This window comes from Emydura macquarii, unplaced genomic scaffold, assembly GCF_026122565.2.
Source record: "Emydura macquarii macquarii isolate MOO-44397 ecotype Brisbane River unplaced genomic scaffold, CSIRO-AGI_Emac_v2 contig_3506, whole genome shotgun sequence".
Lineage (NCBI taxonomy): Eukaryota > Metazoa > Chordata > Testudines > Chelidae > Emydura > Emydura macquarii.
This window is the reverse complement of record NW_027133643.1, coordinates 8,127,832-8,155,532: the sequence shown is the minus strand read 5'-3', so window position 1 is coordinate 8,155,532 and position 27,701 is coordinate 8,127,832. Positions and strand designations below refer to the sequence as shown.

Genomic DNA, 27,701 nt, shown 5'->3' with positions numbered 1-27,701 from the left:
TACAGAAATGGGAACACTGCAGCATCTTTAGCTGGAGACAGAAACTTTTAGCATTAGCTATCCCAGTGTATTGTGATAATAACGCAAATCTTTAGACCCATGTGAAAAAAAGTAAAGCAGCAGATTAAATTATTTTTCTGGCAACGGGCAAATCCATAAAAAATCCGGCCAGTTGGTAACCCTAAACGGCTGGTATGAGGGAACTGCCTACAATGGCATGTAACCGATCTGCAATTGCTCATAGCAAATATCTCCAACAGCCATTGATGGGATAGTAGATGGGAGGGCTATGGGTTACTATGGCAAATTCTTTCTCAGGTGTCTGCCTGGTGGGTCTTGCCCAATGCTCAGGGTCTAAATGATCACCATATTTGAGGTTGAGAGGGAATTTCCCCTTAAGTCAGATTGGTAGAGACCCTGGGGAAAATTTTGTCTTCCTCTGCAGCATGGGGCATGGCTTACTTGCAGGTTTCAACTAGCGTAACTGGTGGATTCTCTGTAACTTGAAGTCTTTAAATCATGATTTGAGGAGTTCAGTAACAGCCAGAGCTTATGGTTCTATTACAGGAGTGTGTGTGTGGGGGGGGTGAGGTTCTGTCGCTTGCCATATGCAAGAGATCAGACTAGATGATCATGATGGTCCCTTCTGGTTTTAAAGTCTGTGAGTCTAAGTTTGGTGCTTGGGAGGCCCTGGAGAGAAAGGGTGTATCTACACTGCAATTAAAAATCGACAGCTGGCCCATGCCAGCTGACTCAGGCTGAGGGCTAGGGCTAAGGGGCTAATATTCTTTGGAAAGAAACCTTCTATAGGAGGCATTCTTACAAAATTCCCAGAATTTTCTGATTTTGGCAGAGACAGAAATACTGTAGGAAGAATCTTGCTCACAGAAAGATGGGTGTTGTCATGTGGTTACAGACCAGGGCTACTGGTCAGGAGTTGGATGTTCTAGCCTGCTTTGTCACTGAATCACTTTGTGACCTTTGCTAGTCATTTAATGTTCAGACTAGGCAAGAATTTGCCATTAGAACAATTTTCTGACAGAAAATTCAGTCTCCAAAAAATCATAATTTTCAGTGGGAAAAAAAAATCCTCAATTTTGCCAAAAAAAAGTTTCAATTTTCCATCAGAAAAATCTAAATGAATTATTTCATTTTGGGTTGATTTGACCCCAGTAGAAATACTTTGTTTTGCTGAACCAACCCAAAACATTTTGTTTTGAATAAATTCAATAAAACTTCAAACTAGTTCCTTATCAGCACATTGTCTTATGGGAACTGTAGTTTTTATCCCCATTCTCGCCAGAGGTTGAGCTCTCTGGAGGACTACATCTCCCAACATGCAATGCAGATTTACCTTTCTTCAAGTTCTGTGTGGCACTCATGGGAGATGTAGTCTAGCCAGGGCACCTACCACATAGGTATGATTAAGATTCTATCATGGGTATTTTTAGTAAGTCAGGGACAGGTCGTGGGTAATAAACAAAACTTAATGGAAGCCCTGACCTGTCTCTGACTGTTACTAAAAAAACCTTGGGGGAGGGAGGAAAACAGAGCTGGGAGCTGATCAGAGGCAACCCAGAGCTGACAGCTGCTTCAGCCCTGCCCCAGAAGTCACAGAGTCCCAGAAAGTCAGGGAATCCCTGACCTCTGATCAAATCTTATCCTTACCCATAGAGGAGAATGGGGCTATCAGGCTCCTGAAATGAGGCAATGTTCTACAACCGGAAAATTCAGTTTAATACTGAATTGATTCAAAACAAATCAGGTCAATTCGACAAATGAAAACTAAACATTTTGAATTCGTTAATGTCAAAATGTTTCATTTCAATCTAAAATATTGAAAAAACCATTTCAGCATTTCTAAATCTGAATATTTTGGAATTTCTGTTTCACAAATGAGAACAAATTTTGGAGTTTTCCCACAGGAAGGGAATTTTGAATTTCCCTCAGACCTATTTAATGTGGTAAGTTAAGCGGGACTGGACAGACTGAGTTTGATGTGCCACCACAGTTTCAGGAGAGCAAGCTGAGTTCAGGCTACACTCACACAAACATCAGTCACCAGAGAATCAGAATATAACACTGACCTCTCAGTGTCTTAATAAAGGTCTCTTTCCTGCAACTATAACCGCTGAATCACTCATTGCTAGTGAAACAAAGACTTAGACTAATATTTTCAAAAGCCACCACTGAATCTTAGTGTCTCCATTTGTTGGATGCCCTGATTCAGATACCTCAAGTTGGGCACCCAAAAAAAAATGGAGGCATCCAGAATTTAGTGACCATTTTTGAAAGTTTGGCTGTTAGCCATATATAAAATAGGGATAACAATACTTCTTCTCTGGAGTGCAGTACTGCCATCATCAAGCATTCAAACATCATGAGTCACGTCTAAAAATATCATGAGATTGGCTATAAATCATGTCATTTTTATAAAACATATTCTGGATTTATTTGTCTTCTGAGTTCTATGCCTTTAGGGTGTGTCACGTTTTCAAGCTTTTCTCCCAAATCAGGAGGGCTAGAAACATGCGTTTTTAAAATGAAAGCAGAGGTTCTCACATACTCACGTAACTCCAAGTTCTGCAGCTTTATGTAAAACATGAAATATCGTGAGGGTCACGATAAAATCACAAGAACTGACAACACTGACAGTGTTATGACACATAAGGAATTACTTTTAAAAAATACTTTGAGATCTAAGGTTGGGAAGTGTTATGTCAGTGCAGAATATTATTATATTTTTATTTCATGTCAAATCTAGCAAGTGCAGTTGTGTGTGCACTGAACCTTCTAGAACCTCAAAACGTAAACTATAAATTCGTAAAATATACTATAGATATTTGCCTCTTTGTTATGCAAGGTACTATTTAGTGCACTGCAGGGAATGCAAGTCAACTGAATTTTCTTTTCTTTTATTTCTATTGTTACCACCAGATATAACTCAGGAAAACTTTAGTAACAAGATGATCTGTTTTACCCTTTGCTTTTCAAAATCTTCCCCACCGCCATGGGTTATGGATAGGCACTCTTGAAATGAATCACTTTTCCTTTTAATTACATGGTAACTAGGGAAAGCTCTTCTTTCTAATGTAGAAGAAAAGTTGTGTTTTCTTTATTTCCTTATTTAAAAAATATATTGTACAGGGCCAGATCCTTGGGTGGGTAAATCAGCATGACTCTGATCCGTTCCATAGTCTTTTTAACTAGTACTGTAGAACAATTTAGTGTTTTTCAATGACAGTTGGCATCTTTGAAATACCCCCTTTTACAGAACTAGACTAAATGTGACATTTGCTGGAGAAGAAACTCTTTGCATAAATCTGTCTAAAAGGACTCGGTTAATCATATTACTTCACTAGCAGTGGTAACCTTTGGAGGCCAAATTCCAGACAGGTTGAGAAATGGAACATGAGTACATAAAGGTGACAGTTCCATTAACTGCAATCAAAGAGGGATGTCAAAGGTGGGAGAGAGATAAATGTCCTATTCTAAAAGGAAAAAAGAGAATGAAAAGTCCCCAGTGTGCTTCAGGAAAAATTGGGGATTAAGGGCCCAATCCTGGTCTCACTGAAATCAGTACTAAAACTCCCACTAACTATGTATGCAAAATCATGCCCATAGAGCTGCTGTTCATTGTCAATGCAGACTGTCATTGCAGGAGTACACATGTGTCAGTTTGTGTCAGTAATAAAATCATATACAGAATGGCTGAGCAAATTGCCTACAAAAGCTCTGATGGAAAGGCTAATTTTGGATCTGACTTAGGAATCAACGGGAGTTCCATAAGAGGAAGTGCATACAGGGTCTGACCCTTTATCAGAAACGAATAATTGGAAAAAATATCAACACTGAGGCATATATGAAGGAACTACACCTTCTAGCTATCTAGTCATTCAGGTCCACAATTGTCAAATACACACAGTAGGTAACATCATCGGATTGTGGTCAGTTCAAGATTGGAGGATAGGCAGGGATCTGTAAGGAGGCTTTAAGCCACTTTTATGGTCCTGTAGCGGGCTTCACTCTTGGGCCAGCAAGCCTAGTGGTCAGGGCATGGCCGATCAGTCTTTCCAAGTCATGGGTCAACTCTTTTGAGCAGTTCATGGGGCCTGGATGCCAAGGCACAGTTCATCACCTCCTCGCCAGAGTCCTCCTGGATTTCTCAGGTGGCTGGGGGCAGTAGGGAAAGGTAGTAGGACCTGTGCCCTCTCTCTCCACTGGGTCCCGATCCAGGGCCAACGGGAGAGAGAGGAGGAGTGGCTCAGATCCTTCTTGAGGCTACTCCAGATCAGTTTCCTTTCAGTCTCTTCCTACCTTCCCTGTTTCCCTTCAATGTGGGCTGTGGCACCAACCGCCTCCTTGCACAGTCTCAGTAACTCAGCGTTCCAGCAGATGGGAGTGTAGGGGAAAGGGTGGCTTCCAAGCTCACTCCCAGAGTCCAGTTGCTCCCTGTAGTCTGGGAGAAGAGGGAAAAGAGGGTGGGGTCAGTTCCCCACTCTCACGGATGAGTCTTATTCACAGTCCTGATCCCTCTGTAGATTGCTTTGCTTCAGCAACTACGCCCATCTGCCTTCTTGCAGCCAATCTCTCCTTCACTCTTCCCCCCACCTGACTTCCAGAGCTCCCCTTTCAAGCAGGTCATCCACAGGAAGCATGCATGACAGCTGCAGAGCCTTCCTGGCCCATTACTCTTCCACCACTCCTTTATTCTGAGTGAGGGGTCTGTAAATCCCACCACAGGCCTCCAGCTCCTAGAACTAAATCTCCATTTGTTAGGATCCCAACACAACCCATAGTTGGGAGCTATTCTGGCAATCAGGGATTGTCAAGGCACAGAGACTCCCAAGACACACGGACTCCCATCCAGCCATGCCCATTTCCCTCAGCCACACCCCTGCACCAGGAGCTAAGAATGGCAGAGACAATATCGTTAGTACAACTCTACACTAACCATGTACTCCTCAACAGAAGTACAATCTTCCAGGGGCCGGTAAAACTGGCTATATAGGATTGCTTTGCACCACTGGAAGCAGGTAGAGTGTTGCTACGTATGTGGCCCATTGTTTCAAGAGTCTTTCCAGGTCTATGTTAACAGGGAACTGACTAATCCCAGGTCTGTTTATTTTGAAAATAAATGTCTTGTATGCTCTCTATAATTTTTGCTGCTTGGTTTTGTACACGTAATTATCTACAGCCTTGCTCTGTCTTTTTATATACACGTACAACTGATATAAAATCACTGCAATTACAAAAAGAAGGAAAGCAAATAAGAAAATTATTTGACTGATAAGTTACATCTATAAAAAGACTAAGTCCTTGATGATGAAGAATTTCAATTACTTAGCTATTGATTGGGATAACAATCCGGCAAAAATTAAAGAGAAGAAAAGATTTATAAAGAGTCATGGAGAATTGCTTACTTAGGCAGTTTGTGAAACAACCTGCAGAGTCTGGGGGTATTATGGATCTAATCCTAGGAAGCAGGCTAGTTCTGATATCTAAGAATTGAAGTTGGGGAACACGTAGCTGTATCATTAGGCTTGAACTATTCATAAAGACAGGGGAAAAAGAGGGAAGTAATAACAATTGATGGCTTTAGTAAAGACAACGAAGGGAATTTTGAGTGGAATTGTAAACTGAGGAACTCACCATAGGGAAAAAAGGGCATTTCCTATAGGGTCTCTTCAGCAATATATTAAACTTGCTCTCAGATACTAAAGATACAAAGAAGGGAAATCCCAAGCTTTATGCACCTTTAAATGAATCTAGGGAAATAATTATTAAGTACTTACACTTCTGATCCATCCGCTTAATTGTCTGAGCATACAAGTGTGAATACAAGGATCACAAGCTGCTCTAAATAGGGCCCTGATCCAACAAATTTCTAGATCCTCCAAAATAGTGAGGTCTTGCATATGATCTGCCCAGCCTGTCTCCCTGGATGGACGCTTATCTTCGTCTTACTCCCCATACTCATCCTAACGAGTAGCCAGCTAGCACGTTATCCAGTGATGTGTGGTCCTGATGATACCCCTCTGTATTCAGGCCTCTTCTGACCACGGAACCAAGAACTCAAGGATTCTAAGGGACATGTCTGTTATTTTAGGGACTTCACAGGCTGTAAGAATCAGTGATCCTGATAGCAAACAGGCTGGCTCACTTGCCACCACACTACAAACACCAATGAAAACAACCACCGTTATTTTCATCCTTCACTCCCATCCTTCACTCTGAATGCTCAAAATTTTTGCTAGAAATTTTTCCACAACTGGTTCCCCCCTTTGAAGCCTACCACATCTCCATGCACTGTGGAAAGGGAAGAAGAGATCACAGTGCAGGACCAGAGAAGGAACCTACTACCAGCAATATAGTAGAAGTAATGCCTTGGTTGACTGTCTCCACATGCATGGTCTCCTAACCAACTGTACTGCAGCTGCAGGACATCCATCTTTTTGCTGCAGAGAGGTGAAATGGGACTTCATCTCCTGCTGAGTGAATAGGGCCTGCTCATGATGTTCCAGTAAGAGCATACTCAAAGGAAAACTGAGCTCATGTGGGTCCCCACCTGACCCTGCTCAGCGGAAAAATCTGGCATCTGCTGTCCACCTAGTGTTGTCAGCACCTTGGTGTCCCAGCTTGTCTCCCAATGCTAGATGGATCATTGGTTGATGGTGTCACGCTGGCCGGACTGGGGTGGGGGGGGGATATTTATTATATTATTTAACATCAGTATGTCAAAATCTCCACAGTTCTTCTAGAAACCTGATATATATGGACTTTCAAATCATTTGTATGTATCTGATTGCTTTAATCCTTTAACATTTCTCTTATAGTTTGTTTCTTTTTATAATAAACCTTTAGTTTTAGTTACTAAAGGATTGGCTGGCAGAGTGGTATTTTGGGTAAGATCCAAACTTATATTGATCTGGTACTGTGTCTGACCCCTTGGGGTCAGGAGAAATCTTTTTGGTAAAGAGCATAGAGTTTTAAATAACTGGTCTCTTTACTGGACCTAGTGGCTGATTGGGAGCCGGAGATTGAAATGCAATAAAAGGGGGCTGTATATGTTTTTATTTTGGCTTCTTGATAACCAGTGTGGGGAATCAGAAGCACTGTTTGTTGCTGGTTGGGAAGTCTGACTTCAGTGTCATCCACCACTGTTGGGAGAATCTGCTCTCCTTTTGCAGCCTGTCCTGACCTTGGCATTTTCAGGTGGTTACCTTAGGCACGGACAGGTCACAGATGGATCTACAGATTCCCATGCAACTTCTGGGTGTCAAACTACAGTGCTTAAGTCTCTTCCCACTTCTTTCCCAAGTGGCCTGGTTTGTGTCTCTTTATCATATTATATATTTGCACTTGACTCTTATTTCACAGTTTCACAAGCTGTTAAGCTGGAAATTGATTAAGTTCTTTAAATTTCACAAAACACTAAAATCAACAAAAAACGATAAATACTTTCATCTAAAATTTTGCCAGAACTTTACCACAAATTGTGTCCTGCTCATATCAGTACATTCATCTTGTTTTTGATGTATCATACAATGTACTAATAACCTGTCAGTAATGAAGAATGATCCAAAGATCTTGCCATCTCCCTCAAACTCATCCTCTACAAATAATATATATATGGACCAGCTCTCTCCGTTTCCTAACTGTTTTGAGGACATTTCTTCCAGCTGCTCTATGCATTTTTCCCCAAATCTTGCCCACTGTTTGATTTCAAAATCTGGTCAACATGAAAAGAGGATGAAGATGGCTTGAACACATTTCAGGCAGTGTTCTAACTGCTTCAATAACTGGGATTTATTTTCCGCAGAAGGCAAAGCATGCCTTTTCTATGATGCCTTTTTGTATTCAGGCACTTGTCACCAGAGTCTCAAGTCAGAGTTTCAACAACATTGGTTAGCTTGTTTAAAAAAAAAGTCTTCCAGGGACTATGTGGTTAACTGAAATATATAGCCTCCTTGTAAATAATAAACTGCTATTCTGCTAAACTGATTGCAAGATGTACAACAGAAGGCTTCAGCCAGCCCTTTAATTTTGTGAAATTTTAAATACAACTGGGGCTCATTCAGACATTTAAAAAAAAAAAAAGGAGAAGCTTGTAAGGTCATTTAGCCACCTGCAAAGCCTGGACAATTAAACTAAAGAGCACTGGAGACACAGGAATAAAATCACCATGTATGTAGTTAGTTCCTGTAGCAGTTACATTTTCATGCTCTGTATTCAATCCAAAACAAATTGTCTGCTTATAAACAAAATACAGTCCTGCTTCCAAGAGTCCTGCCTCAAGGGAAATAGTTGTACACCACAATCCAGATACATTTGTGGTGTAATATCACTGAAGCTGATGGAGTTACAGCAGTGCACAATTTGGCCCTGTGTCTTATCTACCCTGATGCACTTCGACTTTTAAAGGACAATTATGGGGTTTCCTTCTAAGCTAGGCCAAGTTTTCTCCAAAACGTATCAAAGAAAAAGCTATAAGAGAGAGAGAGCTAGAGGTTTTTTATTTTGCTTTATTGTTGAATTTAAGAATATTCAGATATTTAAACATTTCATTGGATCTGTTTTGTATGTCTTAAATTTTACAACCTGTTGCTATTTCTCTCTTATTTAGATATATATTACAGGTAAGAGGCCACCGCAAAATATAGCAGTCCCAAGGATACTAAATGCAACCATTATAGAAAGCCTAGTACGAAGCCATAAGCAAATTCCGCCTAATTTGAGATGGATTTAACAAAACCTATTTTCCAGCTTGTACTTACTGCTTGAGCTTCCAATATGTGATTACCATAACGTACATACCACTCAGGCATCTGGAGGCAAATATAGGATGTTAATTCTAGGGTATTTTTTAAAGCAGTTTTAAATGATATGGGCTCGGTTCTAATCTCACCTATATTGATGAAAGTTCCTTGGATTTACACTGTTGCATAAGAGATAAGATTCAGAATGTATATATAGGAAAGGGACTAAGAACACAAGGCCAAATCCTATGGTCTTGGTGCAAGACCTCAAAGGAGGAGATGCTTGCAGTTACAAACTATTATAACACTCACCTAATCCTAGGGCTAGGCTGGTCTCTGGCATAAATAAGTACAACCTCATGGTTATTCTAACAGTCAGATGCCTATGGTCCCAAGGGCCTGATCCAGAAACCAGGGGATTTTAATGGCATAGGAATCCCCTGGCTATGTCAGCTTTCACCAGCTTTCTTTTATTTCACACTGTGGTATTTCTACGCCAGCAGAGGATTCAGGGAGCAGATTCTGTTAACTTTACAGTTTCTTTGTGCTGACAGAGCAATACAAAGCAGCTGAAATGGTGGGGTTCAGAATCTGATTCATGGCATCCTGGAAAGATGAAGATATCCATTCTAGTTCATCACCTTCTGTGAACAAATATTCCAATAATAAAGAGAGGCTTAGGACGGATGGGAAGAAAAATAGGGAGAGACGTTAATGGGCGAATGTGGCATCTGCTCAAGCTCATTGCTGAGCTCCATTACAAAAACCGTAATACAGAGTGGATCTTTTTTAGCTTCTTGACTTTAAGTTAACATCGAGAACATTTATTGATCAAGACAATTATGGTAATCAAGCACAAACTGACCAACCTACATACAATTTATTCTTTCCCACTTGCATTCTTGCTTTGACCTGACAAGTAAACAGTCTTGTTACAAATCAATGGAGAGCAAAAGCTATCAACAATTTAAAAATATTTTTAGTTACAAAAAATAAACCACATCATGTGTGGAAAAATTGAAGGCATTTTGACATACAAGACAGCCACAGATTCAGAGCTCCTTCCAGCGTCAGGCACAAGCAGCAGGAGAAAAATTCTTTAAGCATTCTTCAGAATCACATTCCAGAAGCTAATCTTTGGATCATACAGCTTTTCTTTCTGAAGCAATGATAAAACTATAATGGCTTTATTCAGCCGCTTAATGCACTGATCAGTCTGAAAAAAAATGGAAGTGAAATAAATAGTGCAGACAAAAATGTTATAAATACTGCAAATATTTTTCTTTGTGTTTTTCTTTTAACCACAGCTGGAAAGTGTGGTAATGAAGGAAGGGGAAAATATAGAGGAAGGAAATAAATTGTAGATACTCTTCTTTTAGGATACTTTAAATCTGATTAATTTCAATATAGGCAACTCCATCATTGCAAGGAATTGTAATAATTGCTGTATATATGAATGATAAGTCTTTGAGCATTTTCCTTGCTTACAGTGCTTGTCAGGCATCAGAATAACATGGGAATTATTTGACATACAAACATCCTTCCCCATCAATAGATAGATAATATGGAGTACAAAATATATTAGTATATATAGGAATTCAAGGTCAGAAATAGAAAATAATAGCCCCATGACTCACAAAAATGTCCAACCATGGAACATAATCCCCAAAGTCACAGGAGTTTTCCACAAAAGGGTTGAAGGAAAATGGATTTCTTTGAAAACTCCGATTAACATAGTATATAAATATATGACATCATTATTTATGACTTGTTTTTCAGTAGCATGTGGCAACCCCAGTCATTGACCAGGATCCCATTGTGGTAGGTGCTGTACAAATGCAGAACAAAGATCATTGTGGCCCCTAAAGAGCTTTCAATCTAAATTGCTTAATGAATGAAAGGAGAAAGCAAACTTCTACTCTAACAACTGCCACTGCTCAGCACCTCCTTCACTATTCTCATCTTTAATTTTTAAAGGGGTTGACGTTCCCTTCCACACATCACCTCCTCTGTCGCTTTTTTCCCCGGTTCGCCATCTCTCATCTGCAGCAAATTGGTTGGGTTTGTTTTTTTTCTGAGCAGCCACAGCCAGCACCTTTGGGACACAAATGAACTCCGCTAAGCTTTCTATCAATTTCAGCAGCACTTCAAAGGATGCAGCAAAGATTTGTGTGGAACTTCTGAGCTCCAAATGCAGACTACAGAAATCGGTAAAGCGGAGAAAATATCACCTCAGAAAACCTGAAGTAGCAAAGGAAGGAAGAGTGTTCCTTGGATTGAAACCACCACCACAGTTGCCATATCCGGCAAAAGTTAAAAATCCCAAAACAGCATTAATGGTGCAGTGCTTAGCAATTCAATAGTGCTAATCTATTTTAGGCCATGTAATCTTGTTCGACTGTATCTGGAAATCCAGAACATGATCTATTACATACCTGGCTTGTGTTGAAGTGAATATCAAGATTTACTGACCCAAGAAAGAAATACTGAGTGAGGTAAAGCAACAGAGAAGAGACTCTCTCTCTCTCTTTCACTCTCTCTCTCACTCCCCCACCAAACTAGTATGTCTGTTTCCCTCTTAGTTCAATGTACATCCTGGTATTATAACTAGCCTGCTCCCATAAATCCTTCAAGAAAAGCCCAGCAATGTATTTAGTATATATCTAAGCGGTTTTTTAAAGACATTTTCATTGAACTACATGAGTTTCATAAAATACTACCTCAACCTCTTCCATCAGATATTACAATCTATCTAACTGGATGGGACCATGGCTGGAGTCTACTCAGTTTCTCCTCTCCTGTGTAGCTTATTGCATGGCTCTTAAATCAGCTGTGGCCTTAACCATTTCAACTAAAGCTATTTTGTTTTCACTTTTTGCCTAAAAACAATGAACATCCAAGAAGCATTTGGTCAACACTAAGCGTTACAAGAAGACCGCCTTACATACCTTTTACTGAGGAGAAGGGGGAGCTGTTACACTAGTTTTTCTATACTATATGAATGAAGGGAAAGAGATCCATCCAAATTCTCCTTCATACACCTGTTGGCATTATTGTGCACGTATCACTTGTAAATATATTTTCTAAATCACCTGGCAGACCTTGTGCTGGTAAATTTCTAGCATGTATAATAACCAAATCTGGTTGGAATTTTTATATTTTGAAATTTAAACAAAATTTCAAATTTCAGAACTTTGAAAATCCAGAAGATTGTTCCCCTCTTGGATGGCTGAAACCAGGGCATCCAAAGCTAAAGTTTTAGCCTGTGAACTTTGAGCTTACAAACGAACTTTCCTCACTGGCAGCTGTTGCAGATTCATGATCACTTTGGATTAGGCACAGTGACAGAAGCATAACACACACTGACCAGCAGGTTATATATAGATATTTGTCTAGAACATTTACCAGAGAGTATAAGAAAAAAAATATGAACATCAAAAATTTTAAGGATTTTCCTTCACATTACAAGGTTACTTTATCTTAGAGGAATTTCTCATGGATATTGCCCGCTGGAACTGCATCTGAGGAAGTGGGCTGAAGCCCACGAAAGCTTATGCCTGCTGAAATTAAATTTGTTAGTCTTTAAAGTGCTACAGAACTCTCGTTGTTTTTGCTGTATACAGACTAACACGGCTACCCCTCTGGAATTCTTGCTATAGTAACTCATCCTCAATCTTGGGAAAAATAAAGTCTTGCTAATGGGTGGAGGTCGCCATTCTGAGATTGCTTTCTCTTTCATCATGCTCCTGCTTACTAAGAGAACCCATTCAGAGGCAGTCAATGAAGCTAGAGAGCTTGGTGGTATTTTTAATCACAGCCTTTCCAGGGAAATTCATGCATCAGTTGTGGCACAAAGTGTTATTTTCAGTTGCAGGTTGCTGTCAAATGTATTCTGTAACGACCTTGCAACAACAACAAATAGGCATGTGACCAATCAGGGCTCCATTACCATAATTTGCCCCAGCAGGACTTCCAGTACTGCATCTCAGTCACCTACTGCTCACGTAGAATGCAGAAAAATCCATTTGCTCTCTGGCTTGAGTGACCATGTTCACATTATTCCCACCCTGTGTTCTTCACATTCGGTGAGGGGAAAGTGGTGGATTGACTGCTATGCCAGATAGCGCTTGGTTTTTAAGGCCCATAATTGCGTAGGCCCCTGCCTTGTACACATGGGTATCTGCTCTTCGACCCCTCTTGCCTAATGAGGATCCTATCTACTGTATCTCAGACAGAAGGTGGCTGTGCCCCGGCTACAGCAAGTCCTTCAGTGAATGTGAGCCAAGTTTTAGGGCAAAGCTGGGCCAGTTTATGGCCTTCGGTGAAGACCGCGTTTGTTCATGAATTAGACATGATCAGCAAGCAGATCTTGGCTGATTTTTGCTTTGAGTCCCCAAACTAGGTGATGCAAAACTAAGACGAAAAAATCCAGACCAGCCCCCCCCGGAACCCAAACTACCACATTTTGTTCAACACTGAATTGTTTAAGAACGAATTAGTTACTGTTGGTAGAATGCATTGCATACGTAAATTGATATATAGATGGTAAATTGCTATATGAATGCTAAGAATTATTACAATTTTCCTGCAGTTCCAAATGGAATGAATTTTCATTCTAAAGTCATATGCATTCATAACAGCTCATTACAACAGTTCTACTGCCAGGCTATCCCCACTGCGAATCCCCAGAAATTTGATCATATCACTATTAAACCACTGATTAGCTGATGCACCCTAGTCAGACACAGACTGCATCATTGCATTTCTCCATAGAAACCTTTGCTCTGGATCATGCTTGTTTTAATTCCTTCACGGATTACATTCTGTTTAATGGTAATTTGATTTTGCATCGCAAGACCCAGCTGTACATTAGGAGGTCGCAACCTTCCCATTTATCACTTAAAGTAACTATTTTTTCCCCAAGTTCCATCGGGTTAAAAGAGTTAGCAATTTTTCTCCTTGAAGTGTCCCTTCAGCATGACCGAGATGTATAACAGATCAGTGTAGCTATGAATGCATTACAACATTAGTCATCAATTAGTTTTAAACCACCACTATAATATATCATTTATCTAGCCTGCAGTAGCACTATTGTGAACATTTAATTTTTTAAGGCATCTTGATTTTTAACCTGGCTGCTGCATCCCTCTTTTGTCTCCTATACAGACATCTCCTTAAGGAACAATAAAAATTAGATTTGTTTGACCTGCACTCAGGGTTCGTTTAAGCGAAATGGATTTTAATTGCTCTGCTTGGTCTACCAGACAGCTTTTATGTAATATTCCAGACATTTACGCACTGTCTTTTGCCTTTCTGTAAGCAGGTATGTGTGCCCATGAATGCCTGTAAAGCAGCTCTTACAATTCATTTCACATCTCTCCAATAATACTCTGGGAAATTGCTTACTCTGAGGTACCACTGACATCTAATTAAGGGCTCAAGTCATTGCCACATTTCCAAATAACATTTTATTTTCTCTTGGATGTTCAACTTTTACTGTACAGTTAACTCTAAAAGGATATTGCTAGACTGAACTCCCCATGTTATCATTATACAATATTTGCATCACATTTGCATCGCATTGAAAATGCATAATGCATTGGGTATTGAGACTTGTTTCTTTTGCTGTTTGCCCCGCCAAGCCACCCCTGCCATCCCACCTCATACACACAACTTCTTCCTAACATTCTCAGGACGCTTTACTGTATTTATGCTTGGAAGGGAAGCAGGTTGCAAGGCAATGGGGAAAACTGGCTTGTGAGCTGCCTCTCCATTTGGTCCAGCTGCTGGGCTGGGGAAGGCGGAACCTAGTGGAGATTCTCTCCACTCTGATTCTATTCTTGATGGTGTGAGGGGCAAAAGGGGGGTGAGATACAATCTGGGGATGACAGCCTCCCCTTTCTATTTTCTTCCAGCTTCTAAAGGGCAAGATTTGGCTGGCCTGTAAATTGACAAATCACCACAGATCTGCAAGCCCCCTAAGTAGTTTCTTGGGCCTACGGTTAGTTCTGATCTACTCTCCGCTTGATTCCCATTCACATAATTCCCATTAGCATTGGATGCCTAATGAAAAAACAAATCTGTAAGTGAGAAGAGTCTGTCCTATTCATGTAAATGGAAGTTAAGTACATAAATCCTCTGCATGCTGGTGGGAGAATGTACTCGAAAAATCCTTGAGAAAGCAGAAATAGAAAAGGTAAAAGCCTTGTTATGCTGCAGTGTCACTGATGCAGTGTCTGATTAAATGGCTGGTGTATTATGTTGTGCTTGCTCTATGCCTGCATTATATTATCTACTGCTTACATGTGTGGGTACCATAGTGTGCACGTTACTCTAAACCAATGTTTCTCAACCCTTTAAGTAAATTACCATTACATTCAAATAATATTAATAACCATTAAATTATTCAATTATTAATAATTACATTCAAATAATATTAAGTGACTGGTTTTGGAATATAGATATTGACAAATTAGAGCAGACTCATGGTCCGATTCTGTCTCAGACTGTGTCTCTGACAGTGGCTTATGCAAGCTACTTCAAACAAAAGCCTGAAACTCCTACATTACACGTAATTGTTCAACATGTTATGATGGCGCAAGAATTCTTTCTGATCTCAGCTGGTATTTGGCTTATGCACTTAAATCCTAAATTGGGGATAGATCCTGTAACTTTCTATACACTGAAGTGTAACCTTAACTTGCTCTTCATGTTCATGTAAATATATATATTGGACCAAGCTGCTGAGTTAGGACGCCAATCTGAACTCTTCCGAAGTTTGAAAGCTGTTTGGATCCAGGGTTTGATTCAGGCCCATATCTAACAGATATCTTCTTTTACATCAAAAGCTGTTTGCCATAATAATATCCTGTCTATTCTATCTCCCAGAGATGGAAATTTCTTCAAGGTGCTCATTGGCTTAGGCCCAGGATATCTAAAAGATCATTTAACACTTCAAGATGAAGACTGTGGTCAACAATTCCACCGTATACTAAAACTCATCTGTGCAAGAGAGAGATTTCTAATGAGGCTGTCAGAGATTGTGAAACAAACTCCCACAGGAACTAAGGACCATTGCAAATCTCTCCACCTTCCATTCCAAGTAAAAGACACGCTTCTTTGACCTGCCTTTTCTAACATAAACATAAGCTATGTGTACATTTAAAAACAACCCAAAACCAAAACCTTACCACAACCAAACACTCCACTGTGCACACAGCCTCCTGGGAGAGGAGGCAAGAGGGAGAACAAACCACACGTGACAGATGTTAGTCACATGACTTGATGAACTATGGGAAGGCTCTCAAACATCATTACAATGAGGGTGACATAAAAGTCTATGTAGAATAATATATAGAACATAGATACTATGAATGCAGCAACCACAACTGGAGGGGAGCTGCCTGCGTACTCCCTTCTAGCAATATACAAATATGATTCTTTGGTTTAATGAACTTGTGCCTGTTGTCATTTTTCCAGGAACATGCCCACTGGTGCTAGTCCCTCAATAGCTACATTGCAAAGTCACATAACAATACTGTTGTCTGATCTCCTCTGACAAAAGCCAGGACATTCAGAGACCATTAATTTCAAACATTAAGTAAAAGCAAACTAGAGATGGGCCTGAGCTGCAAAATTCTAACCCTCTAAGGCCAGGTGAATCAAGATCTAGGGTTCTGGATTGGCTCATTATAGAGAAAGATACTGTAATGCTTAACACTGAGGAGCAGGTTTGCTGAGAAGAAGGCAAAATACCCATATTAAATGTACAAGCATCCAGCTCATACAGAATCTGCACAGGCTTCTGGCAATATCTAGCACGTGCCGCACAAGCTCAGAGACTTGTAACATGAAGTAACACATGTGTTAGTATAAGTTACTCCTAAATTAGCATATGTTCCTTTCATTTGCACAGTTACTCCCACACTTGCAACAAGACCACTTCTTACAAGGGCCAGCAGAGGAATTCAGAGTCAGATCTGAGTTGGGATTCCAAAAGCCCTTAGTTCGGGGGGTGTTTGGATCCAGGGGGTTGGTTCATGACCATCTACAAAACCAAAGGAAAGTTAAGCGTGCATCGGCACCGCTGTGCATTTGTTCCTTTAATAACATTTTCTGCACAAGCTTTATGGAATTTATACACTGAGCAATATTGAGGTAAACCACTGAGGAAGGGCCAAGTACATTAATTAGTCGTGTCTCCTCCATCGGCTGCATTTACACAAACAGAAGGTTTGGAATATTGACTAACTTTTCCCTTTGTGAATAGGGCGAGGAAGAGTCCCATGCCAGGGAGTTAATGGAACAGGAGTTGTTACCGTATGTGTCACACACATCTGTCACATGTTCCCTGCTATAGGACTTCGTTGCAGTGGGTCTGTTGTACAGTGTACATCACCTTTTTTTCCCCATCCTCACCAGGTACTACATTAAACAGACAGAAAAATACAGCACTGACACTTTTGGTGTATATTGCACTTCCTCAGCGGAAATTATATCGGTTGTGTATTGGTTGGTTTAAATTATTCAGGTCAGCTTAGTGCTAATAAAAAGTGCTGCCCTGACAAACATAGAGGCTGAAGCCCTCTCTTTATTCCCAGAAAAAGCCCAGCTCAGGCAGTGACAATTAGAACTTCCCGCCACACTGTCTGTTCCTCATCCCTGACCTCCTTGGAGGGATATTACAATGAATGAGAAGGTACTTCAGTCCCCTGGCTGACTCATGCCTTATGGCCTCTAGGGAGGCTGCCAAGCTGGGAGCAATTAGTGCCAGCTGAGATGATGGTAGGAAAGGGGTTGAGCCCATCGAGGGCAATTTGCTTGTTTCAGTGCTGCCGAACATTTTACAAACTGCATATCTGACGCTATCCACATGGCTGAGAAAGATTTAAATCACTGTCTTCCAGTAGAGCTATTTCCTCGGCATTCCCGCCTCCTCCCACAGATGTGCCAAACTTTGGGTAAAATGCAAGGCCCATCCGACCGGTTTCTTGCGACTTCTAAAACACAGAACACGGTGAGCGCCACCAGAGGGCTCACAAACTGTTAAAAGGGATACTACCTGCCTGCTCAGATCTAAGCAATTCAGATGAACGGAAGTCACTCTTTTCCAGCTTTGCTCTGCCATCATGAGGCTAGAAACTTACCTTCTTTAATGAGGGCTCAGATTCTCATGTAATCACTTGCTACAGGAGCAGAGGCTTTATGAAGAACACCAAAGACTCAGGGATAAAATCAGGAGAGTTGTCAGATAATCCTCCCTGTCCCACCAAACCCCTCTCATTCTCCCTCATCCTCAAAACACCCCAATCTCCCTTCCTCCCTGAACTGTGTCCCTCCCCAGATTCCTGCCACAGGGGCCCTCCCTGGGTCTGCGTCCCACCTCAGCTCTCCTTCTCCACCCACCTCAAGCCTGTGCCCCCTTGAGTCCCCTCCCATCTCATGTTCCCTGCCATGTTTCCATCCCCTCCTCGTACCTGACTCTCTTTTATGGTGGGGGAGGGAGGGAGAGGGATTGGTGCTGTGGTGGGCGCTGGGCAGGGGCCCACTCGCTCTGCTCTGCCCATGCGCTGCACTCAGGCAGGCAGCCTGCACCCAGTTGCTCCAGAAGGGGAGCCAGAGCGGGCCCTAGAGCCAGGGGACTGCCACTCTAGCTGCCCCTTCCCTGCCTGGATCAGTGGGTGAGACGGGGACAGAGTGTGAGCTGAGCCTGAGGGTGTGCCCTCCTCCTCCAGCCCCTGCTGCCTTCCTTCTGCCCCTCCAAGTGATGAGATGCGATGAAAGTTGAAAAAGGATGGGAGAAACACAGTGTTGTCCTCCTCGAGCTGGACATTGAAGGAAAGATGGCTCCCTCCCATTTGTCCTAAAATCAAACCCAGGGGATCCAAAGGAGTTTTTTGGCCATTTTTGTGGGGCATGGACCAAAAAAAGGCAGAGGGATGTGCCGCTGGGTGGTGACGGGGACGAAGGAGGTGTCAGATCTCTCCTATGTCTCCCCCCCAGATTGCCTTGGTGCCCTCTCCCTCACAACACTACTTTTACACCCCTAGATTAGAAGGGGCCGATGAGTAGACTCTTTTCCTCCCTATCTGGTCCATGCATGTTGTGGGAGTCAGCACTTTCAGGTGGCAGGAGGGAAACTGGCCTTTTGCCTTTGTCTTCCCTTGAGGGCTGAGTCTGACACTCTCTGTGCTGCTGAGTGGAGCCCCATCGGAGAAGTGGGGAGAGGACGGGGGATGACAGAACGTGAGAATGTCACAGTGGCATATCACTGCTCTCCCAAGCCTGGCTTGCTTCTCCTGCATCCTGCCCACAGGAGAAGTCTGCCCGTGACCCTACTGAAGCCCTCCCCATAACCCCTTAGGGGACAGAACTACTCTCCATTGAAAGTCTTCTTGAAACAGATTAGAGTGGAATCTCCATGGCCTAGGGATTCTAGACATTTTTCATAGCATGGGCCACATCTTCACAGAGATTCTTTCCTGGCCCCCTCACCTCCTAATTCTAATAGCAACACAGCCCAGTGGCAAGTACAGTACATTTGCTGACAAGAAAAGTAACATTAGGAAAATATTTAATGTATATTTAGCTTTCTTTTAATGCAATGTAGCAGGGGGAGAACCAGCACCAGCTCCCAGTAAATAAACACTGGTCCATGGACTACAGTTTGGAAACCTCTGCTTTAGGGATAAAACTCCAGAGGTGCAACTGCCCTAAAAAGAGCTTTGTGGAAAGGCCACACAAGGGACGGCCATATGCTCTATTTGCTTTGAACACGGCGTTCAGACACCTGGGTTCTAGTCTCACCCTCTGCTGCCATCTTGCTGTTTAAAAGCTGTCAAATTCTTAATTCTCTCTGCTTCAACTTCTCCATTTGTAAAATGGCATAATAGATGCTCCAATCATAAACCTCTTTGAGGTCTTCTGATGAAAGAGGCTTTTATTATTATTTAATATTTGCTTGTGGTAGTAACCATGATCAGTTGGGAGCTTTCCAAATATTCAAGTGACAATTCCTGAGCTCACAATCTAAGGACAGATAGAAAAATAGACAAAGGGTAGTGGAGGGAGACAGCAATAGACAATTTACATCGAATGAACCAAGCAATGGGGGCACGGTGGGAGAAGGCAGGGAAGAGATTGTTGGGGAAGCTGATAAATGATGGGATCTGGCTGAGAACAATGGTGGAGCAGAGATGTTGGGGAAGTGATGTGAAGTATGTAAATACAAAATATTATCAGGATTAATAAATTCCCAGTTGGGAAGGTGATGAAGCATGGGTTCAGTTGCCTAAGAGTGAAACAGCAACAGACAATTATTGGATCCTATTGCTTGCAGAACTCTAAAACAAGCAAAGACAGAGGAGCGTGAGAGGCATTTACCATTGTAGCTAAATCAGGGCATCAAGGAGCAATGGTCTCAAGTTGCAGTGGGGGAGGTCTAGGTCGGATATTAGGGAAAACTTTTTCACTAGGAGGGTGGTAAAGCACTGGAATGGGTTACCTAGGGAAGTGGTGGAATCTCCATCTTTAGAGGTTTTTAAGCTGCAGCTTGACAAAGCCCTGGCTGGGATGATTTAGCTGAGGTTAGTCCTGCTTTGAGCAGAGGGTTGGCCTAGATGACCTCCTGAGATCCCTTCCAACTCTAATCTTCTATGATTCTATCTCCTTAGAAATAATGCAGGCTCAGTATATTATCTATGGATCTCAACTGCTTTTAAAAGCAGTGTTCAAAGCCAAGTACCGGCTTGCGGCAAAAGAATAAGTCAGAGAGTTATCATTCTGTGATGGCATTTAACAGAAGTATATTAGCCAAGAGGTTCTACCAGTCCTTCATTTAAAAACAAAATCAAGTAAATAGGACAAATTCCATCCCAGTATAAGAGTGTGGCACTCTGTCTTCAGTGGAGTGGCACCCATTTATCTCTGTTGTGAATTTAGCCCTTTAAGTCCATTCTGGTTCCATTGGCTTCCAGTCAAGGTTTGCATAGATCAAATTCTCCTGCTGAAATATAAAACCCTAGTTAATCTGTGTCTAATTGATTACTTTGATCTATGGACTCCTTTTATCTGTAGGGAGCAGAGGGTTCATGAAACACTCAGACCTCCTTGAAGACAGCAATATTGACAAGAGTCAGTATAGAGCTATGTCACCTTAGGAAGTCTCAGTCCTCTGTCCCCAGCTTCCCTGACTACATATTTTGGCTACTATTATCTAAAGCTGATTGTACTATTTGTTATACTATACATGATATAAATCATGCTGATTTGTGCACACAAAGAATGGAGCCCAAGAGGTCTGGGAGTATTGGTCTTTCACACTTATTAAAGTAATATAATAATCACCTTTCATGAGGGAGACATACGATATATGCCTTGAGCTATAAAATTCTTAAGAGCATCATGAGCTGCAGGTTATTAGAAGTACGCATGGATCCAACCATGCGAGAAGGAAAAGAAAACCAGCTGTCTTAAATATTCAGATTGACAAAAATCTGGCCAACTGCCAAATATATCCTTCCCACCCAGAAACCATTTGGATTTGACGGGAATATAAACAGTCCTTAAAATTCTGTAACATTAATTGATTATCCTATTTGGTATCCAGAACCTAGAATGTCAGCATCTAAATTGGAACTTGATATGACACTGATCATTTACAAGAAACTACACCCTTTGTTTTCCAGCACACTCCTAAAAGTTCACACGGGGAGAAACATTTCTTTCCAGATGGAAACTATCAGTTGTATGTTTTTATTTTACAGTAAGAGTCACTGGTGACGGCCATACTGCAGAAAAGTGAGGTCATTTAACTTTGTCCGATCTCAGAGGCTGCAAATCAGTTTCCATCTAGTTTCAATGTAGTTTAACAATCCCAAAGAATAACTTTGCTGTTATGGCAGATTAGTTGCATTTGAAACATGCAAACATGCATTGTCACAGAGTAGTATTTCTTAATTCAGCATGCATCTCCAGCAACCAAAGGATTTCAGAGCTGGTTTTATGGAAAGAGGGGCTGTGATATCAAAGAAGGACATGAGTAGAAGGTGTTCTATTACCCATATTCTACTTAAGGTCAGTGAGAGTCCTTACATCAGTGCTATAATGTGATCAGAAACTTAATTGAAAATATTCAGAGAGGTTAGTAATAAAGAGATGAAGGCAATGTGAATTTATTACAGATCACTGAAGGACTTTGGCTAGAAAGAGAAGGTTATATATATATAGGTCTTTAATTAAAATGTATTGCTGGGTTAAATGTGAATTTTTCAAGCAAGACTGGGGACAGAAAACTTGTAATTGCTTCCAATTCATATTATAGCAATCAGGCATATTCATTTTACTTCCTTTGACATCCATACTCAATACTTATTCAAGGTTCCATTGACTTAGCTTGGAGGGTTCTTTGAGTAAAGACATCAGGAATTAGATCTATATCAAAGGAGAAAGAAAAGAAGGGTGAACCTCCACAAAAGGTAGATCTGTCAAGATTCTCACATAAATGAACACATCTCAGTAGACTCATGCTTGCTCTTTTTTTAGGGGTGGTTAGTAATGAGAGCTTTTTAAAAAAATTCCAAATTTAAAACATGGAAAAAAATCATGAAGATCCTTGCAAACAGTGTTTTCTGACTAACACTATTTATTTTTATTACCATCATTCTGCCACGTCTCAAAGTTAGAGTAGCCCGAGTACCCATAAAACTCTGAATATTTCTGTTAACTGGAATAATGGTGAGAAACAATGGCCAAATATTGCAAAAAAATTAACATTCTAATAGAAATTGCAGTTGCTTCCAACATATTCACAGCTTCTTCTATTAGTTTACTGTGAATATTTATAAGAATTAACATTTGTTCACAAGAATGTTTGCAGAAAGAAAAGAATGTTGCAAATATTCATCCAACTCTAGTTGTATAAGAAAACATTTCAGCAATGCTTATGTGGCCTTTCTAATTGCTCGTTTTAGGTTTGGGAGTTATCCAATCACTAATCATGAAACAATGCCCTGTGACTTAGGTAGCCAATCACAAACTATGATTTATGAATAACAAATACTTAAGAGTAATAGTCACGGAGAATAATTTGCAAGCAACGCTTAGGCTGAAATATTTGCTAAACCATTCACTGATTAGTTTAGAATAACAAACAAATCTAAGTTTCTCTGTAGATAATTGCATTAAGAAACAGGGACTAAATTCACTGAATAAATTGTTCATTGTAAATAGTTCACCAGCTCTAGTAATAACTAAATAACTGCCTGCACCCTCCCCTACCCCCAAAAAAGAAAGTCTACACAAAGAAACGTGTTTCCACGTCTTCTGATAAAGCATAGGAGCTATACTGCTCTACTATGTCCATTGGATTTCAAATCTCTCATTGTATAAATCAAAGTGTATCATAAATACTTTTGAAGCATCTATTGGCAGGTTCTACTAGGGTCAACTGTATAAACCATGTTAAGCTCAAGTCTTGTATAATTGCATTTAACCAACCACTTAAAATGGAATTGTCACAGCCAGAGAAGAGCCAGAGAAGAGAAAAGTGGGGGAAACTTAGGTGCAGACAGAGATTAGTAATGCAGAGCTAAATTCATTGATTACAATGAAGTTACTCCAGGGATGATTTTGGCTATTGTTTTTGGTTTCTGAAGGGAAGAGAGGAACGATAGGGTTACATCACTGGAGATAAATAAAAAGATCAAAAATAGTCTGATCCTAAAAACAACCTGAGTTCAGAAATAAATAAGAAAATAATAAGAAAACTGTGAATGTATATAGCATTTTACATCATCAAGCAGCTAAATAAACATTAACTAATTAAGCAACCAGGTCAGAATAATTAGAAGTTCAGGCTTAAGGCTGCTGATGTGAATAGGAGTAACTGGTTGAGTGGATGATCTTTAGACAATGTAAGGGTAAAAAAAACCCAAACAAACATCTACAAACATGAAAGAAGTGAGAACTCAGTATGTAGAGTACACTAAAGCTACTAACAGTACATTTTAATCTGTCAGTGAAAGACAAAGATAAAACTCCAGAAAACTCAGAGAGGATTAGGAAAAACAGTAAACAATGGACAGTGAAACAGAGACAAAGCTGGGAATGTAACTATAAAGCGTTCAAGGAAATCCCTTGGTATCAAAGCTTTAACAATGTCTTTTAAAAGTTAGGCCCAAGTCTGCTACCATGTGTATTTTGTCATAGATGTCATTGGGAGCAAGATCAGGCCCTAAAATTTAAAAATTAACAACAAGATCACTGCCTCAATGTGGCTTGAAGCTTCTCAGCAAGACAGACCAATGGTGATTTGATGAGAAAGATATAGACAGCTAGGTAATACCAACGCTTGTGAGAGCAAGCAAATCAGCCTGATGCTAGAAGTGCATTCTGATAAATATCCTAGCGAAGAAACAAGGCTTAGTCTATGGAATGGAGCAAGCACTAGCAAGTGTTATACAGAAATAAATGGCACAGAAAGAGGGGTGAAATTCCAATTGATTTCAGTAAGAGCAGAATCTGGCCAAGATGTTAAGAAGAGGGAAAGGTGCCTATACTATTTTGTGGAAAGCAAAAGGTACTTGCACAGAAGAACAGGTCAAGCTGGTTTTACTGGCAGATCTCCAGCATCTCATTTCACATTCTGTACTAGCTCCTTCCTACTCTACTGACTGCTCCTGTCAACACTACAGTACTGGAGTTCTCAGATTACAGCTTTACAGTATGATGGCCTTAAAAGGACATAGCCTAGTCCAAAAATGCTGCCGCTAAGATCATCTTCCTTACTCCTTGTTCTGGACGTGACAGGGCTCCTGCTTTCTCCATTTGCTGGTTCTCACGTCGTGAATCAAATTCAGGCTCCCCACCCTGACTTTCAACAAGGCTTTGTGAAACCCTCCTCCAGCCTACACGTCCAATTACCATCCCTCAATAATCCTCACTCACTCTGCCTACCACCACCTCACGCCTCGGCAGTGCACTTTCCTTCATGTCCCTCTCCCACCTGCATGCCTGTACTTTTTTCCACCAGCAATGCCCTCATCTGTGTGGAGTGGCACCTTCTCCTCCTCCAAATCCCTCTTCAGAACACGCTTCTTCCACAAGGCAGAAGTTGTGGAGAATGCCATGATATTGAACTTTTTAGAGTAAATTGATCACCATTTTTTAAAAATAACCTTAGAAGCACTTCAGCCTTTATCAGTGATTGTCTTCTTGAAAATGATGTTACATTGAAGCATCTGTTTCCAAGGTAATTTCACTTTATGCATTCTTTCTTCACATAGTAACCATAACGAGATAAAAAGGCAACTTGAGCAAATGAAAAAATGATCAAGTCAATCTATTGCTTAAAAGATGGTGTATCCTATTTGGGCCTGATTCTCCCTTCAAACCTGACTTCCAGATATCTTTGTACTGAACTACCCTATAGTTTTCTTTGGTTGGTAAATATGATCTTTTTTAAGGAGGAAATGACAGTGTAATGCATGTGCTGTGTACCAATCCCAGCAGACCAAACAAAAACTTTCAAGTGTTTTCTTGTCCTTACATAGCAGGAAAAATAATGGTTTCTAAAACCAAGTATTACTCAACAATAAACCAATGTTGTAAGACATATTTGTAATACAACATTAACAGAACATAAAAATCTGTTCATTAGGGCCTGATCCAAAGCCATTTGAAGTTAGCAGAAAGATTCCCAGTGTCTTCAATCAACTTTGGATCAGGCCCTTGGTGAACACAACTATTAGCTCATACTAAAACTCTGACAACATGAACTGAAATAACTTTGGGGTTCATTTACTCTCCTCTTTGTGCAAACTTGTGCAATTAACAGCAGTGGAAATTATACATGTGCATGGAACAATGGATTGAATCTGTAAAGCAGAGAATTCACTTTTATTCAAGAGCAGAAGAATAAAATAGTATGGTTCACTAAAACTAAGTACCATTAGTCATGAAGGCTGAAAGTATGTACAGTTGTACACTAATGGACTGATATTTCTCAAAGTAACAATTTTGGAAGGTCCTGGACTCATGTCTGGTTGGTAGTCCATCGCATGAGATATTGTCGCAATTCTCATCTCTGGCTATGCACATGACTCTGAAATCCGAACCCTGATGCACAGAGTCGGCTTCACTGAGGGCATGGGAAATCCGTATCTATGAAGTTTGGTGAGGCAGCTCTGTGCTGCCTTTCACATGCAGGCTGGAGACAATTTCATCGATCCCATTCAAACCTGTTACATGGTGATCTTATCAGAGACTGCCAGTGAGTCATGTTCTGAACCACTTGCTTGAGTTCTTTGAGATTGATGCCAGCCCACTGAAGACTACTCTTCAGGTTATCTTTGAAGCACTTATACGGACAACCTTTCTTTCTTTTGCCCTGCCTCAGGTCCCCATAGAAGATCTGTTTTGGGAGACAGTGGTCTTCCATTCTGATGACATATCTGGTACACCTAAGTTATGTTCTCAGTAGTATTTCCTCAATGCTGGTTGTGTTTGCTGTCTCAAGGACCTTAATATTAGTCACTCTGTCCTGCCAGCTAATGCTCACTATTGAACAGAGGGGGTGCATGTGAAATTGCTCAAGCTGTTTATTGTGCCGTCTATAAAGAGTCCATTTCTCAGATCCAGACAGGAGAGATGTTAGAACCACTGCACTGTAGATCTTCAATTTGGTGGAGAGACAAATGTTGTGTTGGTTAAGGACGTTTGTTCGGAGTAGCCCAAGGGCCTGACTAACTTTACTAATTCTGGAGGCAATTTCCTTATCAAGAGAATTGTCACTTGAGATGGTGCTGCCCAGATATTAGAACTGATCCACATTTTTCAGCTGTATGTCTTGGATGAAGATGGCTGGTGCTGGGGCACTGGAATGCCCCCATTGCTGCAGGACTTCATTAATGAGATAATGTTAATGATGATGAGATTTGATAAGATAATGTTAATGGGAAAAAATTTGCAAGAAAAAGCCTGTGTGGGAAATTTTTGAGTGAGAAAGCCATTGCAGAGGAGCAGTCCCACTCTCTTGGCCGCAGATGCCTGATTCCAATGCCACAAAGAATTATTACAGCTGGGGACTTCCTTAACTGCAGTGGTTGACAAGGACATCTTCACTGCCTTGTTATGCTCTGCACACCCCACAGCACGCTGCCATTGAATCACAAATTGATTTCCTCTGCCCAGTCCACAGGAACAGTCTCCACATGTTAGAGAAAGGCCATTTCCCTAACTTGCAAAGGTAAAAGACCCATCAGTTACCCTCACCTGGTTTAGTCTGCTTGTCGAAGCGGTTTACCAGAATGTGGCTGCTGTCGCATGCAAACAGCTACTTGGAGCCACAGGTGAGAGCTGAGTGTAGGTGGGGACCAAAGAGGATGAATTACTCTATAAAGAGCACAACGAGTTCCTCCGACAGATGTACTACCCCTCCTTAATACACCCTTAGGGGGTCTACACTGCAATTAAACACCCGTGGCTGGCCCGTGTCAGCTGACTCAGGCGTGTGGGGCTCGAGCTAAGAGGCTGTTTAATTGCAATGTATACATTCAGGCTCAGGCTGGAGCCAGGCCTCTAAGACCCTGTGCCATAAGGCCCATTCCAGCAACTGGGAGTTATCCAGAATGCACTAGTGCTCCAGTCATGTCCCACACGATGTGAGCTGATGGGGGATGGTGGAGAGCCCGCATAGTTGAAGTAATAACCAGGGGGCCTGATCACCAAGTTTTCAGGTCTTTTTTCCCCACCAGAGTGTTGCTGAGGGGCCATAGCACGTTTGAGGGGCTCCCCTTGATGTCACAACTCATTCAATTCAGACGTGCCCCAGCCACGATATATGTTGAAATTGCTCAGACACTTGACCATAGCTACAGGATGAAGAAAATAGTTTAAAGCTCTGTAACCTCAACTGTCAAACAGGCATATTAAGGCTATAATGCT

At 41.1% G+C, this 27,701-nt stretch overlaps 1 protein-coding gene across 9 annotated transcripts in view; it reads right to left on the bottom strand.

The window, feature by feature from the left end:
* The window catches only part of FGGY (FGGY carbohydrate kinase domain containing), a 351,678-nt gene that overhangs the window by 198,298 nt on the left and 125,679 nt on the right, over positions 1 to 27,701 (bottom strand). For 7 of the 9 annotated variants that reach the window (XR_010917523.1, XR_010917522.1, XM_067535443.1 and 4 more), the window contains exon 3: positions 4,318 to 4,459. The exons of 1 other annotated variant lie outside the window; for it this stretch is intronic. The gene's annotated coding sequence lies outside the window, so the exon portion shown is untranslated. Of the gene's footprint in view, positions 1 to 4,317; positions 4,460 to 10,763; positions 10,834 to 27,701 lie in introns of those variants that run through there. One more of the 9 variants, XM_067535441.1, reaches the window with a different exon arrangement.